Source organism: Augochlora pura, chromosome 1 (assembly GCF_028453695.1).
Source record: "Augochlora pura isolate Apur16 chromosome 1, APUR_v2.2.1, whole genome shotgun sequence".
Taxonomy (NCBI): Eukaryota; Metazoa; Arthropoda; class Insecta; order Hymenoptera; family Halictidae; genus Augochlora; species Augochlora pura.
The window spans coordinates 8,251,706-8,266,668 of NC_135772.1; positions in this window are offsets into that span (position 1 = coordinate 8,251,706).

Consider the following 14,963-nt stretch of genomic DNA (forward strand, 5'->3'; position numbering starts at 1 on the left):
TATTGGAATTTCTACGAGATATTGTCGCGTTGCGAATGGAAAAATTTATCACAATCTTCAATTAAAGTACTGTATAAATCCCTACTAAAAAGAATGATAGAAATAATTGAGAACCACAGAGGTTCCACACATTATTAAACACAGGTACAGTTATATCATTTTCATATTTGTCTATTTTAAATTTATATAATATGGAATATTTTTCAGATGTGCTATCATTTTGTCTGTATTCATTTGGGTATTTGTATTTTTACGACGAGAATTTGGTGAAGGAAAGACAATAAAAGTTATGTTTATATATTAGTCGAAGGCACATTTCCTGTACCATAATTATAACGCGAGAAATTAAAGATCGCACGCGTGTGCTATATTTTTCTTTGTGTATATCTTTACGCGACACGCGACGAATTTAACTTTAATGAAATTTGAAATTCGCCAAAATTTGTTATGTAGGAACCTATAGAAATAAATACTTGTCTAAAATCAAAGACAATCGAGTATAAAGCAACTGGTATTTAATATTCAACGCTTGATTTCTTAGGTTCCTACCTTTCACGGCAAAGCTTTCAGAACTAACAGTGGATACGCGATGAACTCGATCTTTGATCGTAACGACGGATCACTGCAACTTTTATCCCTTCTGACAAACAAACGGCGATCCACTCGATAATCAGAAATCGGGGTTGAATATCCTGTAGCTGCTTTCGGAAACATAGCCACAGCGGATAGGTTGAAGGCGTCAGCTCTTGTAAGAAGAATTTGCTACGAATTTATTATGCGATCCCGATCTTTGATAATGAATCCAATTTAGGTGAAAGGTTCGATAGAAATTCAGACTAAGGTATTAAAAGAAAGGAAACGGAATGTACTCCAATTATAAATAGCTGAACAGCTTGTTGAGATTTTCAGTGGACTTTGAATGGTATTGTTTAATAGTTACGCGATTTACGAAACGTACAATGAAACTATTTTATTCCACATAGTGTACTGAATAGCAATGTAGCGAACATCGTTAAAAATTTTTGTCTCTAACTTTTGTTTAACATGATTATTACATTTTTTAGAACCACTGTTATTTGCTCTTTTTTTATTCGCGTTTTAATACATAGCTCTGCTCATATTTAATTATTACTTTCAATTAAGCCTTCATCCGCGAACAACGTGGGCTTCCCGTTCTAAATATTTTGTAAAAGTTAACAACATACGAAATTAAACATTTTTTTCTTTTCTTCGTTCTTTTAATACTTTTTTAATCTAATCCTTAGAACGCATCAGTACAACAATTAAAAGTTGCTAGTATTTTTAGAGAATATCCATTACTTCAATACGTCCTACATTTTTATTTAATTCTTTAGTATTGTACCCGTCGTCATGTATCAAGCAAATTCACTACTCCAGTACACTATGTCTAAATTATTCTCACGTTAATTACAACATTAATTTTTCTTCAAATTTACGATAAACCTGTTTACAACACAGTGTACTTGGCAACCGAGAGCTGAGCAAAGTGCAGTATCTCTGTTCTTCGATTAATTATGATCCGCGCAGTACCCGAGCATAAACTATCTAGAAGTGAAATTGCACGTATATTATTCAGACGACGCAGTGAAATAATTCAGTGGAGCAAATGTTTGACGTACAGACTTAAGATGCATAACTAACTTGTTTGATTAAAGTTTAATCTACACGTTCCAAGTTTCTACAGTAGAGTTTAGATTCGTAAAAAGTGTTTAATCCGCGGTTAATATCGTTACAGGACGAACTGACCAACAAGTTGATTACATTTCTTCTCGCGTGTTGACATCGTTGAAGCAATTACGATATTATTGTTATTCCAAATTTTGTAAAACTTTCAATCTAGAAAGAGCAAAAAATTGCTGTCACGAACTAAAAGGGAAAATTCGATGTAATAATCTAACCAAGTAACTGTTCTATTATTTTAACACTTATATTTTCCTGATTAATTTAGGTGATCAAGAATCGATAGCATTTTGAATATTTGAAGAATAATGAAAATCGTGATGTAAACGAATCATTGGATATCATAAGATTCAAGTGTCTTCATTTTAGTGAAAAGTTTTAGATGTACAATCTGATCTCAGAAGATTAATTTATAGTTTATAATTTTTAGTTATTTATAATTTATAATTTACAGTTATTGGAAGATTGTATTTATTATTTATATCTTTATTAATCAATTTTTATGTAACATATTTTTTTAGTACTTCTTCGAGACACGAAACATATTAACATTTTAATCAAAGAAGAAGATCACGGACGGAATTGAATCAAGACGTAAAAATAAAAAGCTATACTTGGTGCTACACTCCCAAAGAAAAAGATAGCACACGCGTGCTATTTTTTGCATATATAAACATAACTTTTATTGTCACCGAATTCTCGTCGTAAAAATACAAATACCCAAATGAATACAGACAAAATGATGGCACATCTGAAAAATATTCTATATTATATAAATTTAAAATACACAAATATGAAAATATACAGTACTTTAATTGAATATTGTGACAAATTTTTCCATTCCTCCTTAATACTAATTTTTAAGTCATTTAAATTTCCAAATTGTCTACCTTCTGCATAGACAGCTCTTGATAATAATCTCCAATAATGCTCAATTATATTTAAATCCGGGGAGCACGCCGGCCATTCAAAAACAGGAATTATCTCTTTTAAAAAATATTCATGAATTATTTTTGCCGTGTGTACGGCAGCATTATCTTGCTGGAACACAAATTTTGGACCTGCAATGCACTCTACATACTTATCAATTTGGTTTTTTTATTAATCTTAAATAACTTGAAATACTATGAACCAGAAAAATTATTTCAGATTTACAGTTAAAATGGCTCCGAGTGCAAAGGGTTATAACACGAGAAATTAAAGCTAGCACGCGTGTGCTATCTTTTTCTTTGAGAGTGTACATTTCGGCGAGTCATCTTGTACCGAATCGATACTTTTGGAAGTGACCATCTATCGAAAAAAGGTCGGGAAGCCTCGGATTGGCGCGATCGTTAAATCCTTTTATCCACAGACGACTTGACCATCCAGCGAAGGTAGAAGAGATAGCGGCTATTCACCAGGTTGAATTAACTCTTGGCCCAGACTGTTTCGAGATTCGTAGACGTAGCCTTTTATACAAGGACCACCATTGGAGGTGACAGTTCCCATTAAACTTTTCTCGATTTCGTCACCTCATTAACGTAATTTTAGGTTTCCCGGATTACTTTAATCCACGATGCGCTGATTACATATTTGACTCAATTTTGAACGCCGAAATTTACAGTTGCAAGTGATTTTCGACATCGATTCATTTCGGTAATACGAGTTAATTTGAGAGAGAACGTCATAATTACTTTCGCGTTTTTTTCTGTAATTAGAATATCTATGGTCGAATGTCTATAATAATGAGATTAAAAATTTGAATGGACAGAGGATAATAATACAAGATCTTGAATCGGAAGTACAGTACAAAAACGAAAATTGAACTTCGGCGGAGGATTGCGGTGAAGTGCTGGCACTGATCCAACAGGGAAAATCATCCTATTAACTTTGAAGTAACGAGAAATGCTACTTTGTAGAAAGGAGAGTCAGTATTAAGGAGAAGAACTGGAATGACTGGAATTGTTGAAGGAATTGGAGAATTCCTAATTATTTATTGGTGAGAATGGTGTTGAGTAGCAACTTTTTGTCACCCACTTCAAATTACTTTGCATTGCGACGTCTCCAAGTTTCGCTTTCAGACTTTAAATGATTTTTAACAATCAGGTTATAACCACGATTGTTAACTCTGTACATTTACATACTCAATTTCGATTTGATGTATTTTCTGGTGCAAGATAGTTGTCTTCATTGAATTTCAACGTTGCTCTTGCAGAAACAGCGATATCACATTCAGTAACGTCGTTTTCATTCATAATCAAGGCTATATCGACATATTTAGTGAAAAGAAGGTTGAGATTTCCCGATAGTATTAAAATAACCACCGCAATGTATTGTATTTTTTGGTGTAAAATAGTTGTTTTATGAGCATAGTTGTTTTATTGTCTTTATCTACTTTTGTTTCTAGACTTTGATAAGAATAGAATTTATCTTTATTTTGGTGTAGAGGAAATTAATAATGTTCATATTTAGTAGATCTTGCATGAAATCAGTATCACGAGCCTGACTCGTTATTATAGTACAAGGAATTAATTGCGGAATAAAAGATGGAACACGAGACGGGTCAGTGAGGGTAACCGGGGAGCAGCATAAACGCTTGAAGCACATAACCCGACGGGACGATAAGTGCGTAAGGCGCAACAACGGCATAAAATTCCATCGCACGTGGGGGAGTAACTGTCGGCGCAGTGAACGCGTCCACTTTACGAAGTCTCCGTTAGTCGGGCGTGTGAACTTCCGGTAGGCGCGAGACCGACGCGTATCAGGGTCAACGTAAAAATTTAATTAACCGTAAGAATGGATTCGAAGGTTGACCGTAAGAGCGCGCCGTCTCGGGCCGTTGTTGGCAAAAGTCCAGCCGCGAAAATCGCCTTAGCCGCTGCGGCGGCTGACTGGGTAGAGAGAAGGCGGCTGGCCAGGTAGAGGAGAACGCGGCAAGAAGAAAGGAAGAACAAGGAGCGAGACGTACGGTTTTTAAGGTTGTGGTAGGGCAGGTCTAAGCTTTCCACGAGCGGGTCCTTGGGCTCCCTTGCCCTCCAGGTGGTCGTACTTTTTGTTCCTGTAAGGTCTCGCGGGCACAGGACCGGGCTCTCTCGGGCTCCCGGGGCTGCCTCGAGAAAGGAGAGGGCTAATAAGAACCACCCCCGTGATTTAGTGCACGGCTGCACTGCGCTTCTTACGGGGACGGAGACGCCGAGATAGAGACGAGAACAGGGAAAGGGAACGTCGGACGATTTTAAAAGGAGATGATAGCTACCGTGTAATTCACTTTTTTCCAAATAGTCGATGGGGAAAGTCAGCAATTGGAACCGTATTAAGTAGCCTTTGTAAATGAGTACCTTGAAAAGAGTACTCTTAAATGACCGACGTCGGCTTGTTGCTTTTACCGTAACGGCTGCTTTCACGGTAAGCAGATCGTTTTACTGCACCGGTAGGTAGATATTTTCGATATACAGGGTGGGATATTTAATTTGGAACGGTTGAAAATTTTTTCGATATTTCTGGGTTTCCTGATTTTAAGAAATGAGTTACATTGATTTGAGGGATACATACAGAATGAGATAATGTGATTCAAAGTCGTGGAGAATGCAATCGAATTCGAAGATTGAATTCAAATTACAAAACACGGTCACTTAATACTGTTAAGTGGTACTGAATCACGAACATACTGAAACTCAATCATTTCTTAACCTCTTAGGCATGGCGCACCACTATAGTGGCTTTCGTGAATGTTTCGTGCTTTACTCAATTGATTTATTTATAATATATATTAAGAGAAAATGGTAATTTAGTTACGAAAAACTTTATTTGCACAAAATCCTGCCGTGCCTAAGAGGTTAAACCACGTCAATCGACGAGATACTAAAATCAGATTATTTCTTGAACGAATTGTCGTTGAATATAAGTAGCTTGATATTTATATTACGTGAAACCATATGGTAATTGCATTACTCTTTCGTGGATGTCAGAGTTTAATTTTTATGGTAAAGTTTAAGCCGTTCATAAATGAACGTAACTTTGTTGGCAGCATTGCTTTTGGAATATAATATTCAGTACTGATTTACATTTAAATGAAAATTAAATATATAGCAATTATATGTATATTTCTTTAGTATGATTATACGCAGATACATATTTGTATGTTGCGTTACATAAATTCTAAAATGTACAGCAAATAAAAATTAAAAGAAAGTCCTTCGAATGCTTGATGTGTCTACAAAATATTAAATCTCCATTACAAGGACGAGGTACAAAAGATTGAATATAATTTCAATTTAAATACTGGAAATTTCCAAAAGCATAATTTGCTTAATTATCACTTTTAGTACCTGAATCGGGATATATTGAAGCTTTGAAGATAACTTTATGGCAAAGCTTTACGAAGAAAGTTGGCGAAACCTCACGATGGTCTTTCTACTGGTTCGCGCGAAATAGTTTTCCTCCTTTCTTCCCTTTTTTGGGGTACTTTTAGGTGGAAGTGATGACACAGAATTCGCCGGAAATTTGTCTCCGCGAAAGCGTTAAGAGGGAGGGCGTTAATTTTAATTTGCATAGAGGGAGAATAAATTTGAAGTTCACGGAGAATGTAGCGGGTGGACATTAAATTCTTAAGAATTTTAATGTATAGCATAAGCACTGAATCAGCGAAAATCCTCGGCCTTTCGTAACGGAGGACTGTATTCTCCTAATATTATACTTTACATTTCACCGCGAAAAGACACGCTCTGCTGAAAATTGCGGTATACTGCGTTATCTTACAAACATCGTAATCTTCCTTACGTCCATGACGATTTGCCGGCAAATTATTCGTTGTTGAAAAAGATGTTCATAAAACCTGCAATTTACGATGCATTCATGGAAATTATTTTGAAAACACGCTGTGATAATAAAACATCGTACCAAAGAATCATATTTAACTACTGCCATGATAAATATGATGAATGCCATTATACATATACTTGAAAATACAAGTAAGTGCTAATTGTTGATCTATTGCATGAAGGTTCTATCTACGTACAGGTAGAAAACTGTATGCATATATGCATGTGTGTTTAAACAACATGCAGAAGTTCTGTATACTTCGTTTTAATCGCAATAACCAGTTCGAGTCTCGGCGATTATGAAATAATGTGTTATCCGGTAACATATTCAGCGACAATCATCTTGCGACGTTAAATGATTATATTAAAAATTACCATTATCAACCACGCTTGCTGAAAAATTAGAATTTCGAAGACCAAAGTGCCCTAGATTGGATTTTTAGAGAAAGATTCCAGAAAAGTGCAAGGTGCTTGCAAGTTTTTTCTACGTACAGTGGGCTGCATTAGTATTCGGACACCATCGTATTTGAGAAATTTTTACTCCGTATCTTTACTGTTTGTTTTAAATAGGTCAGAACACTTACTTTAGATTCTACAAACATAAGTTTTATTTACATAATTTGTATAGTTTTATTGTTAATTGATATTAAATGAAATAGTGCTTAATTTTGACGCAAAAATATTCGGACACTTCACAAATTATAATCTGGTCATTAGGGATATACATTTAACAAAAATAAATCGATGTTAATACTTTGTTGGGTTGCCCTTTTGCTTAATTACATGGTTTAATCGTTTAGACATACTAGAAATAATTTTATTTATATATTCTAATGGAATACGTGACCATTCTTCGGTTAATAGAAATTTTAATTCTTCTTCGGACTTTATTGGCGACATTCTGATTCGACGATCTAACTAATCCCATTTTTCAATCGGATTTGGATCTGTCGATTGTGGAGAAGTTTTGAATACTTTTGATCAATTATATAATAAATATTTTTGAACTATACGTGATTTATGTTTGGGGTCATTATCTTGGTAAAATTTAAAATTGTTACGAATGTTCATATTAATAGCACTTTTTAGTAAATTTTGTTTCAAAATATTTAAATATTTATTTTTGTCTAAAATTCCATCAATAAAAACTAATTCACCCACTAAAGCAGTTGAGATACAACCCCAAACCATCACACTTCCTCCACCGTCTTTCAACGTTGGTTTCAGATTCTTAGTAAGAAGCTCTTCATCAGCTTTACGCCATATAAGTTTGTGCCCATCAGACCCGAAAATATTATATTTGCTTTCGTCTGCAAAAATTATATCTTTCCACCATGTTTCTTCTTTAGAAGTGTATTCTTTAGCGAAGAGTAATCGCTTCTTTCGAATAATATCGTTAATATATGGCTTTTTTCGGGCAACTCTACCATGATATCCATCTTCATGAAGCATCCGCCGAACTGTTTCGGGATGAATCTTCTTGCCGGTATCCGCAAAGAACTCTGCTGTCAATTTTGGGGCACTTAAACTAGGGTCTACTTTTATTTTCCTAATAATATTACGTTTATCGCGATCGTTAAGTAATTTGGGCGACCTTTTTGAGGGATAGATTCAATTCTATCCTCACGATTATATCTTCGTACAATGTCAGCAACAGTGCTCTTGCTCAAATTTAATAATATCCCGATTTCTCTATACGATTTTCCTTTTGCGATGATAAATAACAAGTTGGCGTACATTAAACGAGGTATTATTCCCTTTACGTGGCATATTCGCAGCTAATCTGTGCAACATGAACAAGATTTGAAGTGAAACGTCCGAATATTTTTGCGACGTCAAAATTAAGTATTAATTCATTTAATATCAATTGACAATAAACCTATACAAATTATGTAAATAAAACTTATGTTTGTAAAATATAAAGTAAGTGTCTTGACTTATTAAAAAACTATAAATTCGTTAATTCAACAAACAGTATAGATACGGAGTAAACATTTCTCAAATACGATGGTGTCCGAATATTAACCCTTTGCGATCGAGTGGCGACTCTGAGGCGCCGCTAAACATTATTACGGCACGTTTGAAAATAATTTTCATCAAATTTACTCATAACGAAAAAATTGTCAAGAGCTGTTAACTGTAGCGCGAGTGACAAAATTCAATTCTGCTATGTATAAAATGCTCTAAGTTATATAAAATGGACACATTGTGAGTCTAAAAAAATATTTTGGATTTCCAGTTAAAATGAATGCGACTGCAAAGGGTTAATGCGGCCCACTGTACATGTGTAGTAGGGCCTCGGTGCAGTTGATAAATAAAGCGTCACCTTTGCGGGAACATCAACGGCCTTGAAACTGCTGTTTTCTAATGTCACCTCGAGTGCTAAATTGTCTAGATCCGGTTTTAGTCTTCACCAGCGAAGTATTTTTTCTCTCGCGTTAATTCTACGTTTCTGTTTACTATGTGACCGTTCCTCGTTTTTTTTTTTGGCTGTTGTTCCTGCTGCGAAAAACAGATACAGAGTGGTGGCTCGAAAGCTGAGCTCGAATCGTTAAAAGTCTCCAATTACCCGGCAGACCCGTGAACCTCTTGGAGGACGTCTGCTTCCAGTTGCTGCTGCAGCTCGTCCAGTGACCGCGCCGCGTTTCGCAACTACGAACACAGGTTACCCTGTCTAAACTTCAACTTTGCACTCGTTCGTTTAATTCTTTCTCTTCGACGAAGTTTGTTCTTCGTCGGCGAAGATCAGACAGCGCGAGGACTAGTGGAATACAAATGAGATGAAGTCAACAATTTAGATGATCTAGAACAGCTATGCACCTATGTGATAGCCAAACAAAATTCACTTGAATGATTATAACAAGAGAGTTATAAATGTTGAATCAAGATCTGCTTTTATCATATAGATCGTTTATTTTGAAAGTGGTGCAACTCCATATTTCGTTATTTTGGGAAAATTGAAGGTTAACACATTAGTCGATTCAAAAATATAAATTAATTATTTGAAGTTTGGCAATGTTTTTACTAATTTAATGTGCAATCAACGTGGAATTTGGTTATATAAGTTTCTTTTAGGCGAATTTAACTAAAATATTGTATATTTGCGGGCTATAAATGGACATATACCGTTTTCATAATTGTAAAAATCATTTAATTTTAATTACGGAGTTCTTTTGAAAGAATCTAACGTCTTAAATTCTGCGACCTCCATCAATGTTTTAAATAAAATAGTACACGGTGCACTTTTAAAAAAATTTATCCAACATATTAGTTAGATCATATAGTTAGATCATCCAACATATATTAGCTAGATTTTTTCCGTTAGTATTGCTCCTTACCCGCTTTTTAATTGTGTTTCGTAAATTTTTTGTTGAAAAAAAATTATCTCGTTTTGTCACATGAAAAATGAATTTATTATTTTTTCTATATTTTTTTATAACATTATAATTCTTTTGTGGTGCGTACAAAACATTTTTTTCATAATGCCTGCCACCTATGTGTACGGAAATTAGACTTACACCATTTTCATAATCAATTACTATTAATCGCTTTTATTAACCACTTTTAAATTGAACAAAGTATTGGCACTTTGTAAGATCTTAAATATTAACTAGTTAACTATTTAACTACTATTAGTTAACCACTTAAATAAAAATCTTACCCTGAATTAATCACAAATTATGCGATTTCTCATTTTAAAAAATGGACTTACCCCACTTTCAAAACAAACGATTTCTATATCTATTATAGTTGCGGACGACGCTAACCGTTAAATAAAAAAAAGTATCACAAAAGATAATTCTTACAGTTGAAAGTGGAGAGAAGTAGCTTTTGAATTTGAATACAACGTATGAAATTATTATCGAACCATCGTTTCACAGAAGATTTAATCCTTTGCACTCGTAGCCATATTAACTATAAATCTAAAATAATTTTTCTGCTTATAGTATTTTCATTTTGAATAACTACATTCATTCTACGCATATGAAATTGAGTTTCGTGAGTCATATAACAGTTACACTTTCAACAATTGTTTAAATCTAAGATTTGGCGATGTCTGTAAAAATGATTTTGGAACGTGTTACAACAATTTTAATGGCGCGGTAGGGTAGCGATTCGAGTGCAAAGTGTTAATTTGCAATAACAGAGGGCAAATTCTTATAGCCGTAGATATAAAAGATGGCCATTTGATTCATATTCAACAGGCCAGAATCTAGAACTAGAACGGCAGCCTACTTGTTATCAAAATGCAAAATTGGAGTCGGGCGGTGTTATTACTGCAACACCATAATGTTTCAGGAGCAAACGTGGTGGCTTTATTGAAATTTCAGGTCCTGTATTATACTGCGTTTCGCTCATGTTTAATCGATCCGCAGAATTGAACGCGGATCGAATGAAATGTCGGCTCTTTCATGCTACAATTACGCACACTGTCAGTTATACGTTGTCAAATTAGAAAACGGTAAACAGAGGCAGAGTCGGTTCTAGGTTTCGCTGGTGGTCGGCACACGTGATCAACGACGCAATAAATTACTCAGGTTTATGAAATTTTGCTTAAATTAATATTTTCTTGCTGAACTGCGTATAAAATTAATTCGACGAAAATATAGTTATTCTTTCAATCATCGAACAGCGGATCATTTTGACCAAACTATTACTGAGTACGCTTAGGATTATTAGTAATTTTATTTATCAATATTTATCAATTTCTCAAGCTACACATTTTAGGTTAGTTTTCCTATAGACCTCAATTACATATGTAAAAGTCTAAGATAACTGTAAGAAATTATTAGGTTAGAAACTATGAAACCGGCGCCACAGCTGAACACAGACTAAACAAAAACGCCCGTTTCATAGTTTCCATCCTAATTTAAGTTGGAAATATAAAATATTTGTACTATATTTCCTAAAATAGTTGTATTATAATTTTATACTCTGGATCGAAATATTTTAAGAGAAAAATATGCATCGAAACGTTCATATGACTTTATGTTTACTGAACGCAAATGGTATAAGTTATTCACTTAAATGCCAAAAACAATAGTAAAACGTATAAACAAAATATATCGTAACGATAAATGTGGATCAAAGCGACTAAGTCTCTTTGTTCTTGTGTAACGTTCATCTAATTTAATGAAGCTTTTACTGTACCGTAAAAAGTACCCTGCATTACATAGTAGGGTATGAACGTGCGAATGGCTTCCGGTATTATGACAAAGTAAAGACTATAAATGCAATGGAGCGTAACTAAAAATGCAACGTTGTAATAAAAAGCGTGCACGGATAACGGGACAAACGAAAAGGAAAATTCCATCAGAAATTGTAAACATAAACAAAAATAATTGTTTCATAAAGAGTACCTTAATAATGCAAATAACAGCCTTGATTCTTTCAAAGTATAATTCATTTGTAAATAAATCGCAGTTGGAAAAGACACAGTTGCACGTAAAAAACATAAACAGGAGAAAGGTAAAGCATTGTGTCAGAAGCTGTGCAATATATTTTCCTTTATCATTTGAACATGTAAATATCCGAATAAAATAAACGGAAAATATGCTTTATATTCAGTATACCAACTTAGATTCAAGTTAAATTAATTTTTAAGTAAAAGTCTGGTAACATTGGATTCTTACTTTTTTCAAGTATTGATATTTGCAAATTGTAACTGAATATATGATGAGCTGCACTGTAAACAACACTATACCATAAACAATAATTGATATCAAATTTATCAATAAATATATTGTTCAAGTTATCTATATGTAATTGACAATTATTTGCATTTGAACGCAAAGGTGTCAAGAAACACCTTTTGGTCGAAATCGCGGTAGAAATAATGTTAAACTGTTTACTAATTTGTCAGCGCAATAAAAACGCTACAAATCCTATAACAGACAACTTTAAAAAATCGTTTCGGCGATAATATAGTTCCACTTTCATTTTCTTAAAAATTCTTGCATAATATAGTTTAATCCGTTTTATTATCATATTTAAACCAAATTCAATCATGAATTATGTTCCGTTGGTATATTAAAACTGAACATTCAATTAAATGCCACAGTTTCCAAAGAGGAAAGAATGAAGTCGAGGTGCATGCAAAGTAACAATCCATTGCCACCTCCGAATTATTGATTAGCGTCGAGAGTTGCACGAGAATATAAAGTACATCTGTGGCGTAGTCCACGCGTGTTGCTAGTAGACAAGCAGACATGCAGTCCAAACTGAAGTAGTAATATAGGCCGTGCAATATATCCGTGTCAAGTTGACCAATGCCCTGTCCAACCCACCATACATCAACTGCTGTATTGTGGCCACTTCGGATTATCCTGGCTTCGAAACGGGTACGATTTCAAATTTCCACACCGAGTTTTGCCACGTATCAGCGCTTCAAACGTTCTGGTACGCGCGAATCCCTCTGCACCTTTCATTCGGACACACCAGATTTGTCCACGGAACCAGAGGGCTGGACGCGCGCGTTTTTTTTCTGTTTCACGTGCATCAAATTGTAGCTTCTATGAATAAAACGGAACGTCTAAAATCGGGGTGCCATAGCTGCTGTCCCGCGTAAAATTTCGCAATTTCGGTACAATCGAAAGATTTCGTCCTTTCTACCCGCTCAATGACTTACAGCCAGTCCCATAAGTATTCGTACCCTAATTGCTTGTAAGAGAAAAATCAAGGGTCGCACGTAAGATTTTGCAATAAACTTGTTATTATGAATGAACACGCGTATAACGTTTATTTATACCAAATTATAACAAAATTGATTAACTAATAACAAAAATATATTGATTTTACTCCTCGTAGTACATACGTAATAACTGTCCACAAAAGTATTCGTACCAATGTAGCTTTTTTCAAAAAATCGCCTATTAGAGTAGCTCTTTTACTTTATATTAATTTTCTAGTATTTAGTGGGTCCACCTTTATGTCGCATTATATCGTTTAATCGATTTCGCATACTTTCTAGCAGTTTTAATGTGATGTTTGGTTCAATACTATTCCAAACTTCCAAAATGTTGTTCCTTAGCATTTGTTTATTGAAAATTTCATGCTCGTGTAGTCTTTTATCTATTTCAGCCCATAAATTTTCTGTAGGATTTGCATCTGGACTCTAAGGAGGTGTATGTAAGAAATGGGGAACGTGGTAAAGTATCCACTGACGAACAATCCGAGCAGTATGCGTCGGGTCGTTGTCGCGTTGAAAATAGGAGTCATCTTCCAGGACAAGCTTAATCGCACTCGAGTGCAGATTTTCTTCGAGTATATTTTTATACTTTATCTTATCCAAAATTCCATCGATAGAGACAAGTTTGCCCGTTCCGGATGCCGCCATACAGCCCCACACCATCGCGGAGCCTCCGCCGTGCTTTACAGTTGGTTGTTCATTTTTTAATTCTAGTTCTGTATTAAGCTTTCTCCAAACTTCTCCTCTTCCGTCACATCCAAAAATATTAAATAAGAAAATAAAAACTTTATTGCAAAATTTTACATGCATCCCTTGATTTCAACAGATTTCTCTTATAAGCAATGAGGGTACGAATACTTATGTGACTGGCTGTATGTTATCACTTACGTTAAAACATCTACTGGAAGCCTAGAATTTTCAATTATTGTATTAAACTAAGACAAATCTAAATAATTTTTTTATATGATAATACTAAATGGTGACGACTATTTATACACGATTGAAATAATTAGTGGCGCTAAAAGCTGATTAATAAATGTATTAATACTCAAAATAGTTTAGTATCTAATTCTAATTCAAAACATTCGAAACTATAGTTCTTTTTCTATAGGAATGCGTACTGACAATAAGTTATATCTATGTTTGCTTGTTTGATTTTTAATCTTTTTAAAAAGTGAATTTTGTCCCAATTAATCTTATATCATGATCTTCAATTACATAAATAACTTGTAACATTTTTGGTTAATATCACATTCCGGTGTTTTATGACAAGAAATAATTGTTTCAATAAAACGAAACTGAAGAAAATTAACAAAAAATTCTGAATATAGATATGTTAAAAATTATTGTAACAAACATCTTAAAAATTAATGTTATAACAAGCAAAACTAAGGTTGAGGCACATTCTTCGCTATAAGCTTTGTTTACTTATTTACTACAGATTTTGCAGTGATACCAGTCTTTATTGCTTTGAAAATACATTCTTTTACAAACGATTAATAATAGTTCTCCTACCTGATCTGAACATAATGAAATGTTATTTTTCATACGAATTAGTATTCGAATACTAATATTAGTATTAGTATTCGCCTTCATCAAACTCATGAGCTCCTACCTCAAAGACAGAAAGATAACTGTCTCCCTCTCAGGATCACAATCCGAACTCCTAGACATCAAAGCTGGAGTACCTCAAGGCTCCATATTAGACCCTGTCTTGTTCAACCTATACATTAACGACATCCCAACAGCTCCCGTTACACAGTTAGCACTATACG